The sequence below is a fragment of the Puntigrus tetrazona genome, chromosome 2 (assembly GCF_018831695.1).
Source record: "Puntigrus tetrazona isolate hp1 chromosome 2, ASM1883169v1, whole genome shotgun sequence".
Taxonomy (NCBI): Eukaryota; Metazoa; Chordata; class Actinopteri; order Cypriniformes; family Cyprinidae; genus Puntigrus; species Puntigrus tetrazona.
The window spans coordinates 14,956,242-14,975,424 of NC_056700.1; the positions used below are offsets into that span (position 1 = coordinate 14,956,242).

Genomic DNA, 19,183 nt, shown 5'->3' on the forward strand with positions numbered 1-19,183 from the left:
GTTTATGCCATTTTTTTTCACTTTTCTTTTTGTCTGCCTTTGTTTATTTGTATGTATATTTCAAGAGTTGTATAAGTCGCTATTCCAAGATGTTGCTGTCAAATCTGATTTCCATGCTGCCCAATAAAAAAAAAATATTACCAGTGAATTGTCACAATGCTGTTATACTAAATGTTTTGAAACCCCTTGTCTGATTTGAATTCCAGAACTAACTGTTTGCAATATTAATGACAACCATAAGGAACCTGAGATATATTTGAATATATGAGTGTTTTATTATGGGGACATCCGCTTTTCATTTCCACTCTTCCTCTGTCTAGCCTCTGCAGTGATTAAACATTATTCATGAAATCATAGTTAGTCATTATGTATTTCAGGGAGACTGTGATCCATCGTTGTTCCTCATTTTGAACTATGTTGGAGACACTGAATTAAAAAAAAAGTGTAAGGTAGTTAGTAATATGTGATTTGATTTGCAGGTCACTAGTTACCTTGATTCAAGAGTGAATTCTAGATTAGACCAGACTTTTTTTTTTTATTATTATTATTATTTTTCTTAAGAATCGAATTAGAAAACTAAATAACTGTTGCATAGGCAACAGAAATAGTCTGTGTCAGCTAGTAGGCAAATGTGTTCAGCATCTCAGTGTTTCTCACATCAGGGGATTTTAGCTTTTATCTAGTTCCTCTTTTCTGGTTTCTGCTGCTTTAAACGTGGTGGGACCTTTTACCTTTTAAATGTATGTCACACAACCTCAAAGACGACGTCAGTGATGTAAGGTTACCGACTAAACAGTGCATGCTTGCTTATCTAATGGAACGCAAGTAAAAGTTTCTTCTGCGGGTTCCGCTGAGGCTCATGTTCCTCCAGCAGTGGTTTATAACCGATCTGAAATTCACGGGGAGTGCGTCATTTTAAATTTCAGTTAAACTACTTTCTCTTATGCCTAATTCAGAGATTAATCGATAACTAAGAGACATTGAGCCTCATTCATTAACCATGCATTGGCACAAATTGTGCCTCTCAAAAATATCACTTTGAATAGCTTTTTTACCGAAATATATGGTGATAGTTGGGCTGGACTCAATTCATTAGCATTAGAATAAGAATAAGTTAAGAATAAATGTAATGTACTTGTTGTAGTACAAAATACGAATTGAATAAGGCCCACTGATACATGAAAAGTGTAGACATTATTGTACTTTTTTAACACAGTGCTGTTTGTTTGATTTAGTTTCTGTCTTAACAAATAGCGTTTTTGTTTTTGGGGAAACCCGTTTGGAAATAATCATGATTATTTTTGAAACTTAGGGTCTATTCACGCCAGGAAAATGTGATGGTTCACTTGCTTTGTTCCAAATACAGTGGTTTTTTTTTTTTTTTTGTTTTTTTCTTTATTTTTTTTTTTTGTTTGCTTTTACACGGCTCTTTTTGCAAGTGAAACGGAAATTAACAAAACCACACATGTGCTTAAGGTCATCCATTAATTGGTTCATCCATTTGGCCTTACAAGTGGAACGAGACCACCTTTTCAGCTGGGTCTTGGTACGGTTTGTTTGGTCCGCACCGGATTGTGTTTATTCATATCTGCTCAAAGTTCGCACCAAAGGGGTAAGCGAACTTGAGTTTGATTCAATTGAACCAAACAAGACAGCACATCATGAATTTGATGATCCTAGTGTTCAAAAAATGACTTTGGACCAACCGCTACATTGAATCTACATAGGCTCCAAATCTTGAATTATAGTAGTAAAACAAAGATGTCTATTGATATACTTGATAGATCTTGGGCAGGATGTGCTGTTAATAGATTACTAGCAGCTGTTAAAGTGCATACTTTCTTCCCAGTGTGATATCATATGGATGTATTGGTTACAGTTGAGTGAGCTGTTTGCTAAACTCTCCATCGATTTGTCGTGATGACTTTCTCTGGTTTTGTGGCTTGTCAGTCATGTTTTTTTCTGTTGTTTTTCTTCGCTTGACTGACCATATAAGTGGGTTTTATTCTGACGATAGCCCTGTATTACTCACTCCTTCCTGAAAATGTGTGGGGACCCTCCCCTACAGCGGGCCACGGCCAAGAATGTAATACACACCTCTGCAACATTTGAATACAGCACAGTAATTTCCAACCACACATGCATTTCTCTTACCACAGGGAGTCAGCCACCTGATCTGAGTTCTCTCTGCGGAAAGAGAAACCAAACCTTACTACGGGACTAAAATAGATTGAAACAAAAAACCCAGACAATCATTCCTTCACCTTCCTTCCCCCATTTCTGTCATCGGCCCACCTCTTCTGTTGATTTTCTTCACATTAGGTATAAAAAAAGAAAAATCGAGCAGGGACTCTACCTGAATTCATTGCCCATTCAAAGAATTGGTTGTGTTTTTGTTCTGAATTTAGACATTGTAATCAACATTTCATCACCAAATATTGTCCAGGCATTAAAGGATGCGAGACAGAAGTGATTGATTTATACAACAGCATTGTCTCTTCAAAGTCTTTTCAGAGTTTTTGTAGCAGTTGACTTTCATGTTTAAAGTGTGACTTGTTCACTGAATCAGTCATATTGTTTAATAGTATGTACGTTTCTGTATCTCGCACAGAGTGAAAGACAAACCGCAGATAGAACGGAAATGAACCCAAAATGAATTGGGCGTTGCTGTTAGAGTTTTGTTTTTGATCAGATGACTGTGATTTAACTCTGTGGTAATCAGCCGCTATGCCCTCACTGTGATTCCAGCTGACCAACATGGGACGTCATGTGAGCTCTGTGTGCTAACGTGTGTGACATGCAATGTTGTCGCGCTTCTTGGGTACGTCATCGCTGGAAGCCGACTATAGATTCTCACCCAGTCCCAAAATGGAATTATGGCAGAGGAGCACTCTGCTGGACCGACGTGACACAGCAGGTGTTCCTCCCAACATGGGGGAAAAAAAGTCACACGTGAAAGCGCTGTAATGCTGTAGCCTTATGCAAGGATCAGGTCACCAGGCTTTGGATTGTGAAGGGCTCCATCTGGCTCTGGTCATGTCCTTATATAGATCAAGACGTAATGATCAAGTGCTCAGACAGGTTATAGCAGAATTTGAGTGCTGCTCCTTCAAAAAACTGGTTACAAAAGTTAAATGCAAAAAAACAAAAGGTCAACATTTGCATTGAATCAAATAGGGATTCTTAAAGTGTTCACCCAAAAGTGAAAATTCTGTCATTTTTCATATGTTCAAGGTTTTTTGTTGAATTAATAAAAATATGATATTTGAAGAATATTTATAACCGAACAGTTGATGGTCCTCATAGACTTTCATTTTAAGTATTTGTATTTTTCAAAATATCCTCTTGTGTTCAACATAAGAAATAAACTTTAAACGGCAATCAAAAAAAATTTAACGAAAAAAAAACTTCAACTTTTCCACAATCTAATTACATTTACTACCAAAATCTAATTAGTTTGAAATTATTTGTTGTAATCTTGTTGTGTAAACTTATTCTTTTTAGTGAAGACAAAAAAAAGACAAAATTGGTCATTCCTACTAGATAACATTTTGCCATGCATAATAAAAAAGTTTTGTTAGGTTAACTACTCTGAATTTTGACATTCCTACTATTTAAAATAATGCAATCAACTACATTTTTCTCCTGCCTACTAGATAAAATTTAAATAATAATTTTAGCTAACTTGACTCTACAGTTACTTCCAAATGAAAGTGAAATACTTTTGTTCCTTAAAGTCAAACCATTTTAATTTATACCTATAGTCTACTGTGAAGAAAAGTGTTAAATGCAATTGTCAACATTTTGTAACAATCTGTATTTAAAACATGAGCACACAAGAATGTTTAACCTTGCATGTCTTCTTGCTTATAACTGCAAATATGGCAATTAAACATGCTCAAGATCAAAAATGACAATGCAAATAAAACGTCCACATACAAGAGAATATAACAGCATTTTTTTTTTTTTTTTTTTTTTTAACATAAGTGATTAAGAGACCAATGTTTTCTGTTCAGAAGAGTGTAAACACAAGAATTCACATAACACTGGAACACAAAGAGGTTCTCAAACACAGCACAGTTTTGTTTTCAGTGCCTCTGCTTTGGCAGACAGTTCATGCGGCTCCAGCTCTAGAATCATTTTTTAGAGCACCTCAAAAGTGTAATGGAGCTAAGATGTAAAGTCCAAGTGTATTAGTCCAAGTTGCATGGCTGTAGAAAATGCTACATTACCTAAAGCAGAGAGCTCCTCCACACCTTTTAGCACAATGCTGATATCTTCAGGGTCTTGCATCAGCAAATTCATGCTTTACAACAAAGATCCCCAAAACGGTCGTTTTAATGAGGGGGAATTTTTTTAAAGTATAGCATATTAAAAAAATTAACACTTGCAGAAATTATGCTGTTACTTCAAGAAGTTTTATGCTGCATGTTTTTTTTTATTATTATTATTATTATTAATTTTTGATAAACTGCAATACAGCCATTAAGAAACATGTACCCAGTTTGTTTTAGACTTGTGGACCTCAAAGGAATGGTTCTAAATAAATTAATAAATAATGTTACAGTACTGTAATAAAATATACTAATTTACCCAAAAACATTAAACGTAATTTAACACTAAAAATACACATTTTTGGAGAGTAACCACCCAGAGTTATTGTCAGTGAACAGTGAACAGCCATGAGTTATTTGAAAAAAACGCTATGGTCTTCAGCCACCAGATCACAGCCCAACTCAACACTTTTGAGTTACAGGTTGGGGGTTTTTTTGTCAAGAAAAGAAATTAATATTTCACAAATTAACAAATGAGATTTTTCAACTAAAATATGACAATGAAGAACATGTATGGATCAGTTTGAAGAGCCATACATACTACTAATTTCAAATCAATCTTATGTTTTTGTTATCCTTAACAAAAAGCCTGGCACAATTAATACAATCCCTGATAGTGCACCCCTTCCCCATTCCCATTCCCCCAGCGGTTCAGTTACTGAGCTTTTTTCCATTTCCATTGTCTTAGAAACGGCACAATCCTTGGCACCTCCAAATTGGTGCAATTCTTTGCCAAAATACAGATTTGTCTACATTTCATCTATAAAATCATTACTATGCTATGTCACTTTATTTTCAAACCAACATACATGAATGCAATGCCATTGACTTTAACAAGCATCATATCCTTTGCATAAAAAAAAATACTTTATTCCTGAACACACTGAATGTAATTACTTCATGTTAAAGGGATAGTTCTTTAGTCATTCTTTCTTTATGGGAAGTATTACACAAAATAAGATATTTTTGATTGAAATCCAAGAGCTTTCTGACCATGCATGGACAGCAACACAACTAAAAAAAGTTCCCAGGCACAGCAACATAGCAAAATTTTGCATTTTTGGGGTAAACTATCCATTTAGTGTAAGTTCTCTGAACTGAATACGGTTTATTTCTGGCCAGCTTATGGAGCTAGATACAGCATCTTTCGGCTAGAAGTGAAAAGCAGGATGGAGGTCTTTTTCCTGAATAACTATAAATTAAATATTATTTCTATTATTTCTAAAATGTTTGTTATACAAATTTAAATGTAGGCAATATTGTGTAAAAGTAATCTAAAATATATTGTATATAAAATGTGCTGGTTGTCCAAGGGATGACCTCTACAGCCCTGAAGGTCAGTGGAAATCATGTCAACTAGATGCGCCCCAGAGATAGATTCCCTCCGAAGACCATGTCTGTCATCGGGACAAGTCCTCTGCACAATCTTACTTGTGTTACATCCTGGAATTTAAACCGCTGGTTTCATCTGACCAGAGGAGAACTGGCCCTCTGACTTAGTCAAATTTCTCCCAATGTTTTTTTCTCCATTTCTGTCACCAATGGAGTTTTGGTTTCATGCCACTACCACCTTTGACTTGCTTAGTTGGGAACTCGTGACTGATTGCATAGACACTATTAGAAGAGAGCTGAAGTGGGTGATGGCATCACTGAATAATCAATGAACTTACTTTAGCTAAAAAACTGTCTTGCATTATTGACAAACTATTTTCCTGTATAAAAAAGCTGCTATGACACACTTTGTATTGTATAAAGTGCTATATAAATAAAGATGAATTGACTGTATTGAGAATTGTCCTTATCAAACAGGATGTCACGTAAACCTAAAGGTTTAAAGGGAAGTTAACATCAGTCATATTTAATATTTTGGTTTACAATTTACTAACTCTCTCCCTGTCAGCAGGTTTCTTTTATATATATATATGTGTTTATATATATATATATATGTGTATATATATATATATATATATATATATATATATATATATATATATATATATATATATATATATATATATATATATATATATATATATATATATCATAATATATATCAAAAATATATATATTTTTTTAAGGCAATGTTTGCCTTTTGCATGTTATTACTGCTTGTGATTACTGTTTGTAATGAAAGAGAACTTTAGTTAACTTTTCTATAAGCTATATTAGACCCTGGAATAGATTTCCAAAGGGCTTTTTTTATACTTAAGACAGTATCAATTACTGTATCTGTAACTGTGTCTGTTTTTTTGTTTTATTTTTGTCAAATACGTAAATTTAAGTTACTTTAATCAAATTACTACAAATTGTTACCAAAGCTATGAAATTTTACAAAATTCTTTAGTACAGGTTCTGGCTGCTGGTTTAAGATAATTCATTATTGTCAATTATTCATCTCAATAAAGTAATATCGATTAATAGAAGCGAGAGGAAAAAAAGTTGTTTTATGTGCTCATTTTAATTAATAAAATTGAACAAAGAGCAAAAAACATTTTTTGAGTGAGGATTGAAACAACTTGATGGTGACTAATTAACAGGGCTTTCATTTCTGAGTGAAGTATCCCTTTAATCTACGATCTGTCCTGTGACTTATAGGCTTGAATCAATTATGATTCAATTCCAAGAAAATTTGGAGATTGATCAAACTCCAAAACTTATTTTCTCAATTCCAGTAACCGTTTTTCGTTTTCATATCAAATGCATTTTGATAATAATGAAAATAATAATATTGCATTGATATAATTTATAGTAAAAATAAAATTGCATAATAAAATGACAATATAATAATCTATTCCTATTTTATATGTAGAATGTAAAATATATTAATTTACTAATTTATTATTGTGGCTTTTATGACCTAATCTGAATTAAGACTTCCTATTCAGTAATATTAGTATTCACCTCCTTTAACACGTTACCACTGTTAAATAACTAATTAGGATGGTGAGGCTAGCCTCAGCTGCCCTCGCTAGTGTAAAGTTTTATCAATGAAAGGGATGTTATAATGTGTGATTACGGGTTTAATCTGACAGGGTGTAAAAGTGTTACAGAGAAACATCAGGGTGTGCCTTAGGCCAGGCCAGGTGAGCCCGTTCTCATGTGTCACTGTGTTCAGCTTTATTGACTTTCACTTGGACAGCACAAGTGCTTTGTTCATTTCCCTGGGACTTCCATACAGAGGGCTTTAAAAAGTGTCTAATCCTCGTCAAACAATCGTTGCTGCCTTGCGGCTTTACCTCGTGGTTTTTGACCTGTCTGAACAAATACCATTTTTAAATATAAGGTCACTGTTACACTAAACCAAAGTGGTGGTTAGTCAAAGCAAACAAAGCATCGGTTTACAATACATAGAGCTTATTTGCTGCTGATCTTTCATGAGAAACCGTAGACGTACGCTTATCCAATCGGCATTTCGCTTTCAGTCTCCATTGTTTAATTGAATCTATCATCCAGATCAAATCTGTCAGTGCTGTAACAACAAGAAGTGTTTAATTAGCAAATGAATCATGTCGAGCGGTGTGGTTGTTTCACTTCAGTTTGCAACTGTCTGCTTAATCCTCAGATTCTCAGGTCTTTTTAACAGTTAAAATTGTAACTAAAAATGGCTGTTTTAATAGTTTTTTCGGAACACTTCCTTCCTGCCATAACAGTTCTTCCCGGGTTTTTGTGTCTCCGGTGGGCGTCACTGAAGCTTTGGAACAGCTTGAAGGTTTTCCTCATCAATCTGACCCATTCCTCCTGTTTCTCTCATCGCCACCAGCAACCTTGTCTTTACACGCTGTTCTTCCATAACACAAGACTCCCCACCGAATTCACCTCAAACCCTGAGCTATTCTTAGTATTTGCTTCTTTCTTCCCAGTATTCTTTGTTTCGCCCTCTCTCTTTTTTTTTTTTTTTTTTTTTTTTTGTTTACTATACGATTCTGAAAAGGGAAAATTGTTCATATTGTACAGCTAGTTCGTGCCTGTCCTTGGTTTTTAGGGTTTTTTTTGACACGCATTTTTCTTCTCAACAGCATGCCGCTTGCCCTTGTGAGACGGGGGAATTAAATGTCCTAGAGAGGCAGCTTCAGCCCTGTTGCTCTGAGGGGCCTCTGAGCGTTTTCCCCCGGCTGTGCGTGCAGCTGCGGCAGTAAAACCTCCGGCGTCAGCAGCTGATAGTTATCTGTGTTTGCAGTGCAGCATCTGCATAATCAGTATTCATGTCTGTGTCTTGGGGTAGACAAGTTCTCTTATTCATACATGGTAGAACTTTCTCTTTTTTTTTTTTTTTTTAACCCCACCCACATGGACCTGGACTGGCACACTTCCAACGCTACTCGCGGCCACCTCAGAGCTGGTTTGGATTCTGTGTTTGTGCAATCATTCTGTAGAATGCCAAATCTGCAGTATTCGTTCATGCTTGATGGGCATGAACCCGTGATATGCGTTCATTCATTCATGGGCTCACTGGGGCTCTTATTTTATGCTAGAGGTTGAAATGGCCTTGTTAGCGCTCGCTTTTGCTTTGTTGACGTAGCACTACAGCATCCCCTTTATGTTTCCTGTCTCACAGATATAGATCACACAGGGTTTATGCAAGGTCATTTATGTTCTTAAAGTCATTTAGTAGAAATCGATGCGTATTAAATGCCATACAGAAGATTGGGGTTGCTGCAAGTTCTTATGGTATGCGGGGCTGCATTGATTATCAAAAGTACAGCAAGAACAATAATATTGTGAAATTTTTCAATGTGATTCCTGTGATGAGTCTGGGTGATAAAACAGTATTATATTGAGACCACGATAAGATGTATATTGGTAACATTTTTCCTCGAACAGTCTGTTACACCAGAAAACACACACATGACAGCAGCCAGGCAGTGCATGCTGCTAATCAGCAAAATAAAAGACTGGTTTAACTTGAAATCATGAGAGAAAAATATTACTAGAGTATACTAAAGTAATAATAATAATAATAATAATAATGTATTTAAGGAGTGACCAAGATAACTAAGCATGATCAAACTGTAATTCTTTTAATACATTTAAAAAACGTCAGTATTAAATTATAAATCAATATTAAATCATGAATCGTCAGTAATCACAGAATCCAGAAAAAAATTCAACTGAAAAAATATGGAAATGTTAAAGTTAAAAATAAAAATACAAAAAACATTTCATGGGGCTGTAAATTAAAAGGTATCCTACTCTGTGGAGTTAAATGAGAATGAACAGTGTTATGATTACATTTATCCTCGAGGTCTAACAAAAATGTGGAAAGTCTTTCCTTCCCCATTAATGGTAAACGCATATTGCGATCAGTATTGATACTGGATTAAAAAAATTATTATATTATTGACCCTACTGTGACGACGAAGCTGAATTCTCAGCAGCCATTCAGTATCACATGATTCTTCAGAAGTTATTGTAACATGTTGATTTGGTGCTAAAAAACATGTATTATCATCAGTGTTAAAAATTGGTGTGCTACTTAATATTATAGTGGAAACTGTAATACTGAATAGAAATTTTAAAAAAGAGCATTTATATGAAATTTATATTTAGCATTGTCACTTTGGATCTATTTAATGCATCCATGGGGGAAAAAAATCATACTGGCTACACTGGAATGTTGATTGAGTATATGCTTTTACCGTGTCTGAATGTTACGTACTATAGTTGTCCTGATCATCTGACCACTCTCTTGTATTCACAGTATCTAAACAGTAGGCTAATGATTCATCAGGGTCATTTGAATATTGCGGTTTTGGTTTGCTCATTGCCAATGTTGTTGTCAAAATGTTTGGTAAACATTGCTTAGTTGCGGTGAATGTTATTAGATCACAGAATTGTCATGGCTTGCCTTTTTAAACCACCCACACAACAACTTTTATTGAAAAAATCCACAGCGCACGGTTCGCAAGTCATGATAGGGAAGCGCTTTAAATTACCATATCTTCCTATCCCTCGAAATGATAAATTATGCAGGAGGGGGATTCAAAGTTCTTAGCATCGCAGGGTAATTACCTTCTAAACAAGCTCACAAATGGAGCAATTACAATATTTCAGATCCCATAGGGAGGCATTTACATTGGTAATCAAAAGGACAGCAATTCTGGTAAACACCAGCGCTGTGAATCGTTATTTAAATATTCAGATCCGATCCCTCTCTCCAATCCCCAATTGCCCCCCTGAGCCAGATGAAACGGCTGACCTATTTGTCAGTGACCCCTTGCTAGAAAACAACGTGTACCCTTAGCATTGAATCCGGGAAGACAGGATTTTCATGGCTTTGTGAGGATGAGTGTGACATTCTCCGATTTCATGCTGTTATTCAACAGCTGGTGGGTCGATGCCAACTTCACATGCATCACGTGTAGCTGCAGTCACCTGACCTGAGTGGCGGCATTGTTGGCAGCAGTTGCCTGAAGACTGACTGACATTTAACTGAAGAATAACTGCCAGGCCAAATCATCTCTGTGTGCATTATAGGAACAATAAGTCCTCTGTATGTTCTGTTTGCTTAGAATAAACTGTTAGTCACATGAGTGTTTTTTTTCATACAATGCTTCAGGCTCTTGAAAGCAGCCTTTGGATTGTCTTCACAGCCCAAAGGTATTTCTTCTGATTGACAGCTTATTATGGCAAATAAAGCACAACTACGTAACACGGACTGTAGTTGCAAAAGGGTTAACCGTTTTCTCCGGGCTGTGTTTGTTGCCTGCTGGCTTGAACTTCATGTTGGTTTGACCCCTGTTAACGGATGAAAGAGATGTTTGACTCTCCGCAGCACTGCAACAAATTCCTCCAGATCAGTACAGACTGGCCTGCAAATGTTTCAGCTCTCATCTGGTTTGTTTATGCATCTACTGTAGCAACCAGGATGTATTTAAATTTGTATTTGTACAAACAGAATTTCTGTGATCAGAGTAGTTATAACTGCTTTCCCGAGGATTAATATTTTGTTTACGGTTATCAGTATTATCTTGATTTTAGTCACTGTGTGTTTTCTGTTAAAGGGAATTTCACTTTGGTAATTTATCAGATTATAAACGCCGCAAAAAGCAGGGTTGGTAAAATGCTGTCTTTGATCTTGCGAATATGTATGCTGCCACATGGCCTCGTTTTTCGATGCTTGTTGACGTCTGTTTGAGCAGATGGGTCAATGACACTACTGTTCAAAAGTTTGTGTCAGTAAGGTGTTTTTTGTTTTTTTACATTTCATTGCAAAAAAGTATAATAAATGTAAAATAAACAACTAAAATCAAATATATATATATATATATATATATATATATATATATATATATATATATATATATATATATATATATATATATATATATATATATATGATCTGTACAGGTGGAGCTGGGGAGGTTGAAGACTCCTGCTGCTGATACAATAAGAATCAATCAGCTTTGCCATCTGCACAGCAGAAGTGTTTTTTACTGTGGTATTCAGGGCCGTGCACAGACCTTATGAGAGACGTGTGTTGAAACCACGTCTTTTATCAGAGGAACCCCACCAAAAGCAAATATTTTACCCCACCGCTTTTCTGTAAAAAAAAAAAAAAAAAAACCTGGCAACCCTGGTTATGAGGTTTAACTGACGGTTTGAGTGGATCCAAATAGTTGAACAGACGCAAAGTGAGTAATTGCATTGATTTATTGAAGGAGAAAAAACAACATCACCAAAAAAGGGCACTTCGGAGTGTAAGAGAGGAAAAGGTCATCTGCTCTGCACAGGTTGAGTCCTACCTGTGCACGTGCCTGGCGGTATTAGACCTCTTGTCTCTTAGTAGGTTGTTTTTATAAGCTCAAAAACATCTGTGCCACTTATTGGGTTTCTTCCTAGTATGTTGGTGCATTTGTTTGAGAAACAAAGTAACAGTTTGTGTAGAGAATGACTTGTTCGATTATCTTATCAGTGCACTGATAATAGTCTGAACATGCCCTGCAGTGATGGATTGCAGCGTCCTCAAAGAATGCCGGCTGAAGTCAGACATGACACGGACAGAAACCCTGGGAGATTTGTAAACAAACCCTGATAGCAGCCTAAAAGCACGAATGTCAATATGTGTCTCAGTACAGCAGTGTTGAGATTACATTCGCTCGTACAAAATCTAACACAATGTGCCAAACTTTCAACATAGAGGCATTATTGATGCGATGGGAACCAACCAGGCCCTTTGTGGAACAAACAACAAGTCTCAGTTCATGAGGGCTCTAAAAATACTCCTCTTGCTGTCTTAGTAACTCTAGTGTTAAACCCAGCCACTTTTGTGGTACTGTCTGAGTGTGACAACTGTGATACACTAGCAACTTTTTTTGGATCCCATATAAAAACATGTGGATTTGCCGGTATGTACCGTCTTTCTCGGGAGGGTTTGTGCTAACACTATTGGATTCCTAGCAGAGTAAAGCCCTATTGTGTTGGTCATGCTCTGACAAAATGCTGTTGTCAGGAAAGGATTACTGGGTTCAAAGGTCAACAAGAAAGGATGCACACAATAAAACAAAATTGAACACCATTTTCTTTGGTTTTATTGTACCATATGTTCTGTTACTGAATCGTTCTGATTAGATATTAGATACCATGCGTGTTGAAAACCATTATGCATCTGCTGTTTTTTTTCTTGTTTTATTAACCTATAACCATAAATAATTATTCTGCCATCCATGCAGTGATGATTACATCTGTTTTAATCTAAAACAAACCTGCTGATAGCCTTCTGTCACTTGATAAGATCAGCCTATTGTTGGCTGATGGTTTTTTATGTTTGTGAGAGATTTCAATGTTGATAATAAAATTTAGTTCCCCTGGTGTTGTTTCCAAACCCACGGCACTGTTTAGCTACAGTTCTTTTATTAAGAAACCTGAGCGCTTAATAAGTGAGCTGCAGAATCCATTTTAATAACACCAATAAAACTTTATAGTTGTACTGTTTTGCTTTTTCTCATTGTGGCCCCATTTTTACAAAGAATGAAGTAATGCTGTTTTTGTAAACCATGATAGTGTCTTTTCATTATTGACCAAGCACTGTTTGTGTTACAGACCTGAATCTGTAATACATTTCATTATTGAGAGAGGTTGATTTTTTTTATTTTTTTTTAAACCAAAATCATAATTTATATGAGATATGAATTATGATAAAACAAGTGAAAAAGCTCATACCATTTTTGAGATTGGTCATGTAGGTACTATTTCTAATATAATTTTTTTTAATACGCATTTAATATTCTAATAATAATAATAATAATAATAATAATAATAATAATAAAAATGGATATAAACTGTAGGTAAATATCCACCCCAGCACTCTTTTTGTTGTATGGTTTCTAAAATATCCCACTACTAATTTGGTGCGAGACTGGCAAAGACTTTCAGAGTTTCTTGCAAACCTTGTTGACAGATAAGACCAAAAGAGTGATTAATTTGCATATCTGGCATATTTGCATAATTTGCTAATGAGTCTAAACAGCTGATATAAAATACACATACACATGTCAGAAAAAAATATTCTTGTATTATCAATCTCACTGATACAAAGATATATCAGTAATATTTCACTGAGGCAAAGCAGTCTTTCTCATGCCTCAGTATAAAGGCTCAAGCTTTTATTAATTTTTGTTTGTTTCAAGCAAGTAACCACTGCGTAATGATGAATTTTTAAAAGGGCAAGATTAGATTTTTATCTAGCTATGACAATACAGGCAAAACAACCCAGACATTTTTTATCATATCAGCTATTTGCCACTTATATTAGACGATAACTTTTTTTTTTTTTTTTTTTACTACTTTTCAGTAAATTTTATGTAGGGCTGGGCAATATATTGCACGTCAGTAAGGCCGGTTCTTTGATTAGCAGTAAACCTTCATCACCTGTTTTCAAATGGAGCAGCAGTTAATACACGAGCTGTAGATCACTGACAAGCTACACAATATCGGGTTCAGTATCGCAAATGAATCTCCCTCAAAACTGAACGTGATGTCCCGTAGCTTGTCAGAGCTCTGTGTGTTAACTGCCGCTCCATTTGAAAACAGGTAATCATCTAAACAAAGATCCGGCTTTATTGATGAGATGTGCATGAATATATAGTGCGATACATTGCCGAGCCCTAGGTTGCCCTGTATCCCTACTGAGAAGTAAGCACTACACAATGGTGATTTTACGTCGGCAAGCACCAGTCATTCTCTTGACGCGTAATTACTTTGTGTATTGTTTCTCTTCAGCGTTGGGGAATCCACTCTGATTTCTGCTTTTATTAGAGGCATTTCTCGTCTGCTCCCACATGAAAAAGCCCAGTGAGCGGCAGAGCTCTGAATAACACCTCTCTTGTACTGACTCATCCGCTCCTCTCTAGTGGTTTCTCGACACATGAGGTGAGCCTACAGTGGGCGTCTTCGAAGTGATCTTTGTTGCTCTGCTGACACCCTTGCCTGCCCCATATTCAATTCTCGCTCTAAGTGAAAGCTGCTTTGGCGCTGGCATGAGCCAGACCCCTTTGGCAGGATCCAGGCTAGTTGGCCGTGCCAGGCGTAGTTTGGCTGTGTGCGTTCGGTTTCCAGAGGGTTGCTAGTATTCTGGTCTGGCTCTGATTCCTTGTTCTCACAGGACTTAGTGTCTATTTTTGCTTGCCCCACTAGTCTGCTGCTACCTGTGTGTTTTGCGTGTATGTTTATTTGCGAGTTCATTTAAGTGCATCTCACATACACTCAATACAATAACAGGCCAAAACTCTGTAAACCCGAGGCAGCTGTTTCTTTACCCGGTCACGTCCTCTTCTGCTCTTGCTGTGAAACAACCTGCAGAGATTTCATATTTCATTTGAGGATTTCATGGCACAGATCACGCAAGCCTGAAATTGATATAGTGGTGGAAGTTTCTTGAAAAGATCACAAGGTTTGTTGGATTATTTACATTAATGGGGGTTCTTGTACCTTCCTGTTCTTGACTCTAGACTGTGCAGATTTACGCCAAGTACTTCTCAGAATATACTATTAATCACATAAGACTCTTTGTCACATGTTCTTCCTCTGTCTGTGTTTTCTGTGATGCTTTATGCCATATAAATAGACGAGGAAATCTGATCAGTGTACTCAAACAGCTTTAAAATGGCGAATTATGCTGGTTAAAGTTTGTTTTCTAGCCTCAGATTGGATATAAAATTATTCCTCATCTCAAATAGGATCTTATATAGTCTTTGTGGCTTTAATTATGGTTTTATTTGGTGACTGGAACTTTTGTAGAAGCACCGTGAAAGAATTAGTTTTTTTAATTACCAACAATGGACATTTGTCATTTCCTTTAAAGTGTTTTGTTTTATCTTTCATGGAAAGGAATGAAAGCAAGTGTGTACATGTTAATATTTACAGAAACCGCTTATCTTTGTACACTACAATAAAAGAATAAACGGTAGTGGCTTTTCTTTGTTTATCATATACCTGTTTAATGAATAAGGTTATCATTTATGAAAGGCTGATTATTGTCTCTGTTATCAAGGTTAATTTGACCTTTAACTTGACCTCTATTGCAGGGCATTAAAGGTAACCATAGCCTTGTTTTGGATTGAAAGTAGAATCAGATACTGTAAAAGCAGATTTAGAAGATTGTGTTAAGACCACATAAAATGTTGTGTAGCTTTTTACATTTTCTTTCTTGAATTGTTTTTTGTTTTTAATCAAACTAATAAAGCTGGATTCTTGAGAGACCTTTGGCTGGTTGCTTGGCACTAGAAGCTCGTGAACAGGAGGGTTTTAGTTTGAAGATTATGACAGTGAAGAAAATGAAATGAAACTCTTTAATGGCAGGTTTGAAACTATGCTAGTAGTTGACAGGTTGTGTTTCCTGTGTGAGATCACTGTGAAACATCCGCTGCCTCTGTGAGATCAGTGAGTTCATATCTTCTTTCCAGCTTGATATTCTTCAACAAATAGCAGAAAAGAAAAATAAGAGGATAACATCTAAATACATTTTTCTTCAAAATATTTATTACCACCATAGATTTCAGTTTGTCTTAAGCGCATGAACATGAACCCTGTGCAAACAACTGAGTGAAATCTGCGTATGACTATAATATCCTTTTTCTTGTTTTGTTTCCTTGTAGGATGAGAGAAAAATATTGAGGATGTGAGCAGTCCTTTCACCTTTAAGAGTTATCTTCAAAATGGAGTTTGTTCTTTTTTCAACGTTTCAGTTTCAGGTAAACCACCCTACACACAGTCACCTTGGAGAAAACATTGATATCTCACCATAGAAAGTGATTCTATGTTGGGCATTCAAGTGCAAGACACCTCAAGACCCTCTGCAGTGAGTCAAGAAACAAAGAGCAGAAGTAGTAGTTAGAACAGATGATCAGGGGCCTAGTTATTCAAAAATACCCAGCGTTTCCTGTGCTGGCCTTCACACATCTAAAAACCTCAGCTCATGAGCAATTCTGAGAATTATCACCACACTCTTGTTATAAGGAATTAACCCCTCTGACACCTCAAGAAGCCTAGGGGTTTCCTTTTTGAGCTCAAAAGCAGTGCTATTTATAAAGCTGAAAGCTTCATTCGTAAAAGTTCATAACTGACTAGTTAGTAGGTTGTCTGAGCAACTTGTCAGCTAGTTAAAAAACAACAACCCTTAGTTAGACTTGGGGGATATCAGCAAAACATCAGACACTTTTCTTAGGGTGTGTTCACACAGGATGCATGTTGTTGAAAAACAAAATGAAACAAAGCAGGGGTCATGCTTTTTTTTACATTTTATTTGAGTTTTGTGTTTTATAACGTGATTTAAAATAAATGCATGTAGCACGAAATGCAGAAAATACATCTAAGATTCATTGCAAGAGAGAAATACATACAATTTATAGAATCTTATTTAAAAGTATGTAATTGTGCATTTTGTTTTTTTAGGGGGATGAATACTTGTAGACCTCGGTAATTGACTAATTGACCTATCTGACCCATCCTAAGTGTGTTTGTGTTTGTGTGTAGTGACTAACAGTCAAAAGAAAGCGGTGGATGGTCTGTGCTTATTTGTAAGATAAAAACAGGAAGTGTTCCCCACCCTGATATGAAGTGTAATGAGCAGTAGAGATAGGTGAGACACAAGAGTTTTGTACAGATCGGTGTTGGAGTTATCTCTCCAACAGAAAGCACTTCTCTTTCTGATAGAGCTGACAGGTCTGTTGTAATCTCAGTCCGACTGAGCCGCTGGGTAACAGCCGTAGCTCTCTTTCCTGAGAAGCCAATCTCTGAGCTCCTCCTGCACAGACAAACCCAAATACCAGCAAACACTCGCTTTATCACTCGGCTCATGCAGGAATCTGTTGGGAAATAACGGCTGATGTTAAGAAATAACTGAAAGTCCCTGTTTTGTCGAGACTTGGAGTGCTGTTGTTTTTGCGAGTCTGTTGATTTGCATATAGATTGTGTCTTTGCTGAACAGGACGGATCGTCATGATTTAACATTTTGAAATTTCAAAGGAATGTGTGACTGTCAGTATTTTAAAATGATCAATTATTTGTGTTGAGCTTTTTCCTCTTCTATTTCTACATAATCACTGTTAAACTGACCTTTTGGGGTCATTATCAGTCATTTCTGATTTTCTTCCAGGTTTGTTGCAGTGCATCTTCTCTGTAAAATGACAGGGAAGGCCAAATAGAGCTAAGTGGACTTGTCCTCTGTGCAAGACAAGGACAAAAGACAAGGTCACATTCCACATTCAGATTAAACACAGCATCAGCGGTGCTGGGCTTTTGGGAACCAGCGTAAAGTATTATAAAACAGGATGGGAACAAACTGATTTCAGAAGCAGTATATACTGTACTAAATCAAGATTAGCAGTAAAGGGAGAAATATTCTTGTGCCATTGTTTCATAGCCTTTTCGGAAAAAGGAAAGTTTTGTTGTACTCTGTTTTACTCTGCTGCTTTTCATCCAACATCGTAATATATTTTCCCGCTTTTTTGCTGACCCATTCATATCAAGAACGATATTTCACACCAAGAATGATAACTGTAACCATAAAGCCTTAATATTTATTCTAATCCTATGCAGACAGGCATGAAGATTAGTTTACACACAAATTATAAAAATATCATATGACTGACTATATTGTATCAGTCATTTAAAGTCCACTCGCATTTAAACAGCTCAAGTAAGGCCACAGATGGTATAAGTTTAGTGCATGTTTATACACTCATATAAATGAAGAAATAAATAAAGCAACAGTTTTTTTTTTTTTTTTTTTTTTTGAGTTATGGCGACAACCAACAAAATTGCTTAACCCACAAACTAGTTAGAGTTAGGAGTCAGAGTTAATTTATAACATAAACATTATGTTGAAGTTAACTACTCAAAAATGGCATTAGCGCAGTCATTGCTAATAGAGTGAATAGTGTTTACTTTAATGTGGTTTACTCTTTAGCACAATGGTAACCACAAAAACTTCAACACAACGAAAGTTATTTTAGATGTTAAACATAACATCATTAAACACTAGCAGGTCTTTCCCTTCACAAAACTGAAGTCATAAAAAAACTCTCTTTATGCATGTAAAGCATGCTGGGAATTAGAAAAAAAAAAGCCCAAAGTCAACTACAACATAATTTTTAAAGAAATGAGCAGCAGCTTTGACATGGACAAAAGTAAACTTTCATTTTTCAAAGAATAAAGAAACTACAGAGGTCACATGGAAACATTCCCATTAACTAGCTAAATGTGTCCATTTTGACTGTAATGTGCCGTATTTGAGGTTTTCTAACATGTAGCTTACCTGTTCCCTTTCTCAGCCGTGGACACATGCTTGCTTAAGACTAAACACGCAGTCCTCCTTTAGTGGAAACCACCTCCTCTCTCACACTGTCCATTGG

At 36.1% G+C, this 19,183-nt stretch overlaps 1 long non-coding RNA gene across 3 annotated transcripts in view; it reads left to right on the forward strand.

Moving 5' to 3' along the window:
• LOC122323195 overlaps positions 1-19,183 on the forward strand; it is a 43,630-nt gene that overhangs the window by 17,053 nt on the left and 7,394 nt on the right. For all 3 annotated transcript variants that reach the window (XR_006246966.1, XR_006246965.1, XR_006246964.1), the window contains exon 2: positions 16,427-16,522. This is a non-coding gene — a long non-coding RNA (uncharacterized LOC122323195). The remainder of the gene's footprint in view (positions 1-16,426; positions 16,523-19,183) is intronic.